At 40.5% G+C, this 11,478-nt stretch overlaps 2 non-coding genes across 2 annotated transcripts; one reads left to right on the top strand and one right to left on the bottom strand.

Annotated features, from left to right (window-relative positions):
* Positions 1-3,863: 3,863 nt before the first annotated feature.
* TRNAY-GUA (transfer RNA tyrosine (anticodon GUA)) lies at positions 3,864-3,954 on the bottom strand. The gene is given in 2 exon segments: positions 3,864-3,899; positions 3,918-3,954. It is a non-coding gene; the product is annotated as a tRNA-Tyr (tRNA).
* A 6,543-nt stretch (positions 3,955-10,497) lies between these two features.
* TRNAM-CAU (transfer RNA methionine (anticodon CAU)) lies at positions 10,498-10,570 on the top strand. The gene has a single exon. It is a non-coding gene; the product is annotated as a tRNA-Met (tRNA).
* The last annotated feature ends 908 nt before the right edge of the window (positions 10,571-11,478 follow it).

Genomic DNA, 11,478 nt, shown 5'->3' with positions numbered 1-11,478 from the left:
AGCGTCCGGGGTAAACCATGGAAAGCTGTGTAGGTATGTATATTTGCGTGTGTGGACGTGTGTATGTACATGTGTATGGGGGGGGGGTTGGGCCATTTCTTTCGTCTGTTTCCTTGCGCTACCTCGCAAACGCGGGAGACAGCGACAAAGTATAAAAAAAAAAAAAAAAAAATATATATATATATATATATATATATATATATATATATATATATATATATATATATATATATATATATATATATATATATATATATATATATATATATATATCACTACTCCTGAAACAGGAATGGTGGGAGTATGTGATAGAGTGTAAGAAAGTAAACTCTAGATTGATATGGGTAAAACTGAAAGTTGTTGGAGAGAGATGGGTGATTATTGGAGCATATGTACCTGGACATGAGAAGAAAGAGCATGAGAGGCAAGTGTTTTGGGAGCAGCTGAGTGACTGTGTTAGTGGTTTTGATGCACAAGACCGTTTTATAGTGATAGGTGATTTGAATGAAAAGGTGAGTAATGTGGCAGTTGATGGAACAATTGGTATACATGGGGTGTTCAGTGTTGTAAATGGAAATGGTGAAGAGCTTGTAGATTTATGTGCTGAAAAGGAACTGGTGATTGGGAATACCTGGTTTAAAAAGAGAAATATACATAAGTATACGTATGTAAGTAGGAGTGATGGCCAGAGAGCGTTATTGGATTACACGTTGATTAAAAGGCGCGCGAAAGAGAGACGTTTGGATGTTAATGTGCTGAGAGGTGCAAGTGGAGGGATGTCTTATCATTATCTTGTGGAGGCAAAGGTGAAGATTTGTAGAGGTTTTCAGAAAAGACGAGAGAATGTTGGGGTGAAGAGAGTGGTGAGAGTAAGTGAGCTTGGGAAGGAGACTTGTGTGAGGAAGTACCAGGAGAGACTGAGTACAGAATGGAAAAAGGTGAGAACAAAGGACGTAAGGGGAGTGGGGGAGGAATGGGATGTATTTAGGAAAGCAGTGATGGCTTGTGCAAAAGATTCTTGTGGCATGAGAAGCGTGGGAGGTGGGCAGATTAGAAAGGGTAGTGAGTGGTGGGATGAATAAGTAAGATTATCAGTGAAAGAGAAGAGAGAGGCATTTGGGCGATCTTTGCAGGGAAATAATGCAAATGAGTGGGAGATGTATAAAAGAAAGAGGCAGGAGGTCAAGAGAAAGGTGCAAGAGGTGAAAAAGAAGGCAAATGAGAGTTGGGGTGAGAGAGTATCATTAAATTTTAGGGAGAATAAAAAGATGTTTTGGAAGTAGGTAAATAAAGTGCGTAAGACAAGGGAACAAATGGGAACTTCAGTGAAAGGGTCTAATGGGGAGGTGATAACAAGTAGTGGTGATGTGAGGAGATGGAGTGAGTATTTTGAAGGTTTGTTGAATGTGTATGATGATAGAGTGGCAGATATAGGGTGTTTTGGTCGAGGTGGTGTGCAAAGTGAGAGGGTTAGGGAGAATGACTTGGTAAACAGAGAAGAGGTAGTAAAAGCTTTGCGGAAGATGAAAGCCGGCAAGGCAGCGGGCTTGAATGGCATTGCAGTGGAATTTATCAAAAAAGAGGGTGACTGTATTGTTGACTGGTTGGGAAGGTTATTTAATATATGTATGATTCATGGTGAGGTGCGTGAGGATTGGCGGAATGCTTGCATAGTGCCATTGTACAAAGGCAAAGGGGACAAAGGTGAGTGCTCAAATTACAGAGGTATAAGTTTGTTGAGTATTCCTGGTAAATTATATGGGAGGGTATTGATTGAGAGGGTGAAGGCATGTACAGAGCATCAGATTGGGGAAGAGCAGTGTGGTTTCAGAAGTAGCAGAGGATGTGTGGATCAGGTGTTTGCTTTGAAGAAAATATGTGAGAAATATTTAGAAAAGCAAATGGATTTGTATGTAGCATTTATGGATCTGGAGAAGGCATATGATAGAGTTGATAGAGATGCTCTGTGGAATGTATGAAGAATATATGGTGTGGGAGGCAAGTTGTTAGAAGCAGTGAAAAGTTTTTATCGAGGATGTAAGGCATGTGTACGTGTAGGAAGAGAGGAAAGTGATTGGTTCTCAGTGAATGTAGGTTTGCGGCAGGGGGTGTGTGATGTCTCCATGGTTGTTTGATTTGTTTATGGATGGGGTTGTTAGGGAGGTGAATGCAAGGGTTTTGGAAAGAGGGGCAAGTATGCAGTCTGTTGTGGATGAGAGAGCTTGGGAAGTGAGTCAGTTGTTGTTCGCTGATGATACAGCGCTGTTGGCTGATTCATGTGAGAAACTGCAGAAGCTGATGACTGAGTTTGTTAAAATGTGTGAAAGAAGAAAGTTGAGAGTAAATGTGAATAAGAGCAAGGTTATTAGGTACATTAGGGTTGAAGGACAAGTCAACTGGGAGGTAAGTTAGAATGGAGAAAAACTGGAGGAAGTGAAGTGTTTTAGATATCTGGGAGTGGTTTTGGCAGCGGATGGAACAATGGAAGCAGAAGTTAATCATAGGGTGGGGGGAAGGGGCGAAAATTCTGTGAGCCTTGAAGAATGTGTGGAAGCCGAGAACATTATTTCGGAAAGCAAAAATGGGTTTGTTTGAAGGAATAGTGGTTCCAATAATGTTGTATGGTTGCGAGGCGTGGGCTATGGATAGAGTTGTGCCCAGGAGGGTGAATGTGCTTGAAATGAGATATTTGAGGACAATATGTGGTGTTAGGTGGTTTGATCGAGTAAGTAATAATAGGGTAAGAGAGATGTGTGGTAACAAAAAGAGTGTAGTTGAGAGAGCAGAAGAGGGTGTTTTGAAATGGTTTGGTCGCATGGAGAGAATGAGTGAGGAAAGATTGACAAAGAGGATATATGTGTCAGAGGTGGAGGGAATGAGGAGAAGTGGAAGACCAAATTGGAGGTGGAAAGATGGAGTGAAAAAGACTTTGAGTGATCGGGGCCTGAACATGCAGGAGGGTGAAAGGCGTGGAAGGAATAGAGTGAATTGGAACGATGTGGTTTGCCGGGGTCGACGTGCTGTCAAGGATTGAATCAGGGCATGTGAAGCGTCTGGGGTAAACCATGGAAAGTTCTGTGGGTCCTGGATGTGGAAAGGGAGCTGTGGTTTCGGTGAATTGTTACATGACAGCTAGAGACTGAGTGTGAACGAATGGTGCCTTTGTTGTCTTCCTAGCGCTACCTCGCGCACATAAGGGGGAGGGGGTTGTTATTTCATGTGTGGCGGGGTGGCGATAGGAATGAATAAAGGCAGACAGTATGAATTATGTACATGTGTATATATTTATATGTCTGTGTGTGTACATAGAATATATACGTTGAGATTTATAGGTATGTATATTTGCGTGTGTGGATGTGTATGTATGTACATGTGTATGTGAGTGGGTTGGGCCATTCTTTCGTCTGTTTCCTTGCGCTACCTCGCTAACGCGGGAGACAGCGACAAAGCAAAATGATAATAATAAAACATATATATATATATATATATATATATATATATATATATATATATATATATATATATATATATATATATATATATATATATACAAAGAGAGGAGAGAGAGAGAGAGAGAGAGAGAGAGAGAGAGAGAGAGAGAGAGAGAGAGAGTCACTGAAGCTTATTGTTGAGATTTTCACATTTTTCCCACTTTGAGTTGTGTAGAATGTGAAATTTATTCATCTTTATATGTGTATACTGATAGTGCTTTTGTATTAAATGTAGCAAAAAAGTTTTGCCAAAGTTAAAGGTTAACGGATAATGGAGGATCCAGAGAGTCGTTAGCAGTAATAGGAACGTGTACATAACCTCACAGAAAATTAATCCTTGGCTGTGACAACAGTTGTGTCATGAATAGTATATCCTTCGAGCCAGATTCGAACCAGCGACCTATGGATGTCTGTTTAAGATTCCAACTACAGTCCACCGCTCTACCAACTGAGCTATCGAAGGATGAGGAAAGTAGAGCAGTTTGTACGAAAATATTTTTGGAAACTGTCGATTTTGTGTTGTTGAGTTAGGAGTGGTGGGAGGATTTTTAAGGTGCCGGGTGGCTTTTAATGGAAGAATTATCGTGTGTGGGGCTTCTCGTGTTTTGCTCGATGAGCGTTTCACACGTAAACTCCCTTACTTCTTTATTGCTTTGATATTTCGTATTTCTGTCCTGATGCATAACACTTAAATTCATGGACTTGCCTCGTTTTCGACAACGTCTTCGCAAGTATAAATCTAGTCCCATCCTTAGCACCAGAATGACATGTATTATTACTCGACATCAAGCATTATTCATTAAGTTCCAAAGCCAATCTTTTGTCTCTCAATTGTTGAACCTCCGATACACCTGGTCTTCACCGAGCGTCGCTTTCTGAGCGTCGAGAATGTTAATAGCTGATCGAAGAGGCCGGAAATGGCGTTCTTTCTTTTTATTACGGTTGCCTGTGTTCACTATCAGTCACATCGTAACTCCAGTAAGGATTAACACTGTTTTCCTGTGATCGAGGCCAATGTCTGAGATGATGATATTCCAGATCTTCGTGTGACACTAAGTCCACACTTCTGACATAGGATCTGGGGGGTTTTGAATATTTGGCTGTTTCACTTAATACATGAAAATCTATCAAGTAGTTTCTTGTCTTCCGGTGCTCTGTGGTAATAATTTCAGTATTCATGATTTTTTTGTTAATAATAGATTCGTTTGTATTTGTGGTCATAGCTAAAAGACGGGTTAAGCCGCGCGTGGAAGCACCACTGTTCCTGTGACGGACGAGACGGGAGTAATTACTTTGCTTTCAGTGTATGGCGTCTGATGTGTGAGAGGCAGTTTTCCCACAGGCTAGTAACACTTGACTCATTTAAAAGAATTTTCAACCCTTCCTGTGTATGGTACATATCTTTACCACTTGTCTATGACTCATACATACTACTACAAGTTTTGATGTTTATGGCTCTAACAGCGAAGATTCTTGTGTGAAAGAGGCAACCCAGCTGCATAATCTCTTTTAAAACCAAATGATATAAAGAAAATAATAAAGATGATTTCGTCAATATCAAGTTGTAGGGTTGTAGGGATGGAAGTAACAAAGACTATACAGACAAGAAGAGGGATGATACACTTGTGGAGAAAATTGGTCGTTACGCTAAAGAATGGAGTAGTTAGCATTCCGGCTACTTCGTTGTTAAGATGAAAACAAATGATAGTTTGTAGCTGTCACCAGCTGTAAGCCCTGTGGCTATTACCAGCTGTAAGCCCTGTAGCTGTCACCAGCTGTAAGCCCTACTTACGCAAGTTCATGTGCGTAGCAGAACGTCTGCACGTGTGCAGAGCATTCCACTGTAATCTATGCATGAAGCATGAAGATTTGTAGCTGCATTTACATGCTCTAAACTTATCATCGTAGTTTGACAGAAAAAAACTTCGTTTACAGGTTTGTAGGTGAGTGTTCTCATGAGATGTCGGCGTTGATGACTTCCATGTTATGGTATTATCTGAGGTGGGGCAGTTCCCTTAACCAAACACGTCATGCAACCAATTGTCCTGGGCTGTCAAAAGTCATAATGATCTCATTGTAGCTGTACTACTCCTTTTTCTTCTTTACCCACTTTTGGCACTTTCATCCCAACTTATTCGTACATATATGAGATTATCACTTATTTCTCTGAAGTTCTCGATGCATTGCTGGACATTTTGTCGTCACCCCTGAGTCAGTCTGTAGATACATCATTTGCTGAAAGAATAACTCAAGATTTGTTCACGAGATGAACTTCCTACCTAAATATGTGACGTTCACCCATACTCTAAAATGCTTTGTCTGTATATGGCTAGACAATTAATAGTTTAAAACTAAGCTCATATTTACACCATAGGTACTCTGTTGGTTGACTTAACTGGTTAGATTTGGGGGCACTTCGCTGCACAAATTTAGCGACTTGAATAGAAAACATTTTTTGGCAGGTGCTATCGGGGTCTGATATATGCTTTGTGCACTTTTTTTCTCTGTTAGTATGGTGAGCTCTTGATATGACCAGTCTGATTGGCCATTATGACTGGTGTATATGTGTATTTCTCCCTGATATTCTGCTGTGGTTGTAATTCATCTGAGGTTATCAGGTCTAATCTGCATATTCCTGACGTCTAGAAAAATACAGTGAAGTGTATAATGTAACGGTGATGTGAAATGACACTGGATTTTGGTGATGTATTCCAGCCTCCATGACGCACTGTCGGGCTGGGTACACATCTATGAATAGCACTGTCTTGTGTCTTTTGGCTGATATTATATTTGTACAGTCTGTTGTAAAGCTGAGGGAGTCGAACGGTGTGATTCGTCCACAGATTATCTACTGACGAGATTTTTTTTCCCCACGTAATATTTAGTCGTAGTCGTGTTTATCTTAAAAGAAACTGCCTAAGCTTCCAGTAGGCATATTAATACTAAAATAACTTATATCAATTATTCATATTCGCCATTTCTCGCATTAACGAAGTAGCGTTAAGAACAGAGGACTAGGCCTCAGAGGGAATATCATCACTTGGCCACAGGGTCAATTTACGTTTGAGGAAAGGAACCTGGATGTTTTGGCTCTGAGTTAAACGAAGCTCAAGGGTAAAGGGAAGAATGGTTTGGGAATGTCTCGAAAGTAAAGTCAGGGGTTGGTGAGAGGACAGGAGCATAGGAAGGTATAGCACTACTCCTGAAGCAGTTGTGGGAGTATGTGATAGAGTGTAAGAAAGTAAACTTTAGATTGATATGTGTAAAAATGAAAGTAGATGGAGAGAGGCGGGTGATTATTGGTGCCTATGCACCTGGCCATGAAAAGAAAGATCATGAGAGGCAAGTGTTTTAGGAGTAGCTGAGTGAGTGTGTTAGCAGCTTTGATGCACGAGACCGGGTTATAGTTATGGGTGATTTGAATGCAAAGGTGACTAAAGTGACGGCTGAGGGAATAATTGGTGTACATGGAGTGTTCAGTGTTGTAAATGGAAATGGTGGAGAGCTTTTAGATTTGTGTGCTGAGACAAGGCTGTTGATTGGGAATACCTGGTTTAAAAAGAAAGATATACATAAGTATGCGTATTTAAGTAGGAGAGATGGCCAGAGAGCGTTATTGGATTACGTGTTATTTGATAGGCGCGTGAAAGATAAACTTTTGAATGTTAATGTGCTGAGAGGGGTAACTGGAGGGATGTCTGTTCATTATCTTGTGGAGGCGAAGGTGAAGATATGTAGAGGATTTCAGAAAAGAAGAGAGAATGTTGGGGTGAAAAGAGTGATGAGAGTAAGTGAGCTTGGAAAGGAGACTTGTGTGAGAAGGTATCAGGAGAGATTCAGTGCAGAATGGAAAAAGGTGAGAGCAAATGACGTAAGGGGAGTGGGGAAGAATAGGATGTATTTAGGGAAGCAGTGATGGCTTGCGCAAAAGATGCCTGTGGCATGAGAAAGGTGGGAGGTTGGTAGATAAGAAAGAGCAGTGAGTGGTGGGATGAAGAAGTAAGATTGTTAGTGAAAGAGAAGAGAGAGGCATTTGGACGATTTTTGCAGGGAAATAGTGCAAATGATTGGGAAATGTATAAAACAAAGAGGCAAGAGACCAAGAGAAAAGGTGCAAGAGGTGAAAAAGAGTGCAAATGAGAGTTGGTGTGAGAGAGTATCATCAAATTTTAGGGAGAATAAAAAGATGTTTTGGAAGGAGGTAAACAAAGTGCGTAAGACAAGTAGGAGAAAAGTGAGAGGGAGGTGGAGTGAGTATTTTGAAGGTTTGTTGAATGTGTTTGAAGATAAAAAGTGAGATATAGGGTGTTTAGGTCGAGGTGGTGTGCGAAGTGAGAGGGTCAGGGAGAATGATTTGGTAAACAGAGAAGACTCAGTGAAAGTTTTGCGGAAGACGAAAGCCGGCAAGGCGGCGGTTTTGGATGGTATTGCTGTGGAATTTATCAAAAAAAGAGGTGACTGTGTTGTTGACTGATTGGTGAGAATATTCAGTATATGTATGGCTTATGGTGAAGTACCTGAGGATTAGCGGAATGCATGTATAGTGCCACTGTACAAAGGCAAAGGGCATAAAGGTAAGTGTGCGAATTACAGATGTATAAGTTTGTTGACTATTCCAGGGAAATTATATGGTAGGGCATTGATTGAGAGGGTCAAGGGATATACAGAACATCAGATTGGAGAGGAGCAGTGTGGTTTCAGAAGTGGTAGAGGATGTGTGGATCAGGTGTTTACTTTGAAGAATGTATGTGAGAAATACTTAGAAAAGCGATGAATTTGTATGTAGCATTTAGGGATCTGGAGAAGGCATATGACAGAGTTGATAGAGATGCTCTGTGGAGTGTATTATGAGTATATGGTGTGGGAGGTAGGTTGCTAGAAGCAGTGAAATGCTTTTATCAAGGAAGCAAGGCATGTGTACGTGTTGGAAGAGAGGAAAGTGATTGGTTCTCAGTGAATGTCGGTTTGCGGCAGGGGTGTGTGATGTCTCCATAGCTGTTTAATTTTTTTATGAATGGGGTTGTTAGGGAGGTGAATGCAAGAGTTTTGGAGAGAGGGGCAAGTATGCAGCCTGTTGGGGATGAGAGGGCTTGGGAAATGAGTCAGTTGTTGTTATCTGATAATACAGCGCTGGTGGCTGATTCGTGTGAGAAACTGCAGAAGCTGGTGACTGAGTACAGTAAAGTGTGTGAAAATAAAAAACTGAGAGTAAATGTGAATAAGAGCAAAGTTATTAGGTTCAGTAGGTTTGAGGGACAAGTAAATTGAGAAGTAAGTTTGAATGGAGAAAAACTGGAGGAAGTGAAGAGTTTTAGATATCTGGGAGTGGATTTGGCAGCGGATGGAACAATGGAAGCGGAAGTGAGTCACAGGATGGGGGAAGGGGCCAAGGTTCTGGGAGCGTTGAAGAATGTGTGGAAGGCGAGAACGTTATCCCGGAAAGCAAAAATGGGTATGTTTAAAGGAATAGTGGTTCCAACAATGTTTTATGGTTGTGTGGCATGGGCGATGAATAGAGTTGTGCGGAAGAGGGTGGATGTGTTGGAAATGAGATGTTTGAGGACAATATGTGCCGTGAAGTGGTTTGATCGAGTAAGGAAAGGGTAAGAGAGATGTGTGGTATTAAAAAGAGTGCGGCTAAGAGAGCAAAAGAGGGTGTATTGAAATGGTTTGGTCACATGAAGAGAATGAGTGAAGAAATATTGATAAAGAGGATATATATGTCAGAGGTGGAGGGAACGAGGAGAAGTGGGATACCAAATTAGAGGTGGAGGGATGGAGTGAAAAAGATTTTGAGCGATCGGGGCCTGAACATACTGGAGGGTGAAAGGCGTGCAAGGAATAGAGTGAATTGGAATGATGTGGTGTACCGGGGTCGACGTGCTATCAGTGTGGATTGAACCAAAGCATGTGAAGCATCTGGGGTAAACCTTGGAAAGCTTTGTGGGCCTGGATGTGGAAAGGGGGCTGTGGTTTCGTTGCATTACACATGACAGCTTGAGTCTGAGTGTGGACGAACGTGGCTTTAGTTTTCCTTTCCTAGCGCTACCCTGCGCGCAGGCGGGGGATGGGGGTGTCATTTCATGTGTGACGGGGCGGCGGCGAGAATGGAAGAAGGCAGCATGTATGAATATGTGCATGTGTATACATTTATATATCTATTTATATATATGTATGTATACATTGAAACGTATAGGTAAGTATATGTGCGTATGTGGACGTTTATGTATATTCCTGTGGATGTGGGTGGGTTGGGCCGTTCTTTCGTCTTTCTCCTTGCGCTACCTGGCTAACGCGGGAAACTGTGACAAAGTATAATAAATGAATGTATATTATTGTTATCATTATTATTATTACTAGAAGTAGTAATAGTACTAGTATCAGTAACATTGGTAGTAGTAGTAATATCAGTAATATCAGTAGTAGTTGTAATTGTGGTAGTAATAATAATGCTATCATTATCATTGTAATTATTATTATGATTACTATCATTATCATTATGATTACTATTATTATCATTATTATTACTAGTAGTAGTAGTAGTAGTAGTAGTAGTAGTAGTAGTAGTACTGATAATAGTGGTAATATTAGTTAATATTATTATTACTAGTAGTTGTAATAGTGGTAGTAATAATAATGCTATTAAATTATCATTATCATTATCATCATTATTACTAGTAGCAGCAGTAGTAATAGTAGTAGTAGTAGTAGTAGTAGTAGTAGTAGTAGTAGTAGTAATAGTAGTAGTAATAGTAGTAGTATTAGTAATATCATTATTAGTAGTAGTTGTAATACTCATAATACTAGTAGTATTTCTAGAACACAGTGATACAAATTACTTGTATATCTGTTCAGATGTTTCACACAATCTTTTTAATCGTACGACCGCGCAGGCTCCTGCCGTTACTTGGGAATACTTTTGTTTTAGAAGTCTTTTATAAATGGGATGAAGCGGTTGTGTGGTTACGTTTAGAAAAGAATGAACGTAAATTGTAATGTGTTTGTAGCCTCGATGGCGCAGTAGGCAGCGCGTGAGTCTCATAATCTCAAGGTCGTGAGTTCGATCCTCACTCGGGGCAGAAGTTTTCGTATGATGTCAAAAACCTGATATACCAGCCAATCCTCTCACCATATGTTGCTCCAACTGTGCACTGATTATCGAACTTGGGTTTTCTCTCAATCTCCGGTATCCGAGCTGTCACATCCCCAGCTTTTGAATGGACCTTTGTTTGGTCATGGAATGTATTTGTCAGTGAAACTCCTTAATGACTATTACATACATATAATAATGGGAATCCTAACATATATAATTCTGTCTTTATCAGGTCAATACTATTGCAGTTGGGTAGATACATATCACATAATGGACTCGTCGAAATATTTTACCCTGGGCAAATCTCTCTTCGTCGTTGTCCTATCAAATGTCCGACCTTCAAGTTATCACCATCAAACCACTTGTTACATACAACTTTATTGGGTTACGCACCATCAATTCCGTTACCATAGTCTCCTTTTCATGCCAGACGTTGTCGTGTGGATATGCATTAATCACTTAGAACTGTCATGATACTTATATCCTAATTTCTATCAAAGAAATATTCATTAGGCGGTTAATGGATATCCAAATGAAGACATGTGGCTTGGAAAGTGTGAGTGTAACATATTTCTGTTGCATAACATGATAATCTTGGGTAACGAGATGTTTGTGGGTGGGAATTTGACGGGTGCGCAATAGATGGGAGATACGCAAGGATATGGGGACTCGGTGAGTTGGATGTGCTCAAACTTGGTCCCTAGTTTGGCAGCGTTACTTACTTGTGTCCTCCTCGTCTGACATTAAAACTCGAGTGGATCACCTGGCTAAGTACCTTTGTTTAACCAGGATGCAGCTTCTGTCTGTGAAACACTTTCTCGACATCTGTTTTCCATCTTACAGAAAACTCAAATCATCCAAATATCCGAACGCTGTTTGTATTCTGATCTATCT

The sequence above is a fragment of the Panulirus ornatus genome, chromosome 12 (assembly GCF_036320965.1).
Source record: "Panulirus ornatus isolate Po-2019 chromosome 12, ASM3632096v1, whole genome shotgun sequence".
Lineage (NCBI taxonomy): Eukaryota > Metazoa > Arthropoda > Malacostraca > Decapoda > Palinuridae > Panulirus > Panulirus ornatus.
Note: the sequence above shows the minus strand (reverse complement) of the source record. Positions and strands in the feature narration are given on the sequence as shown.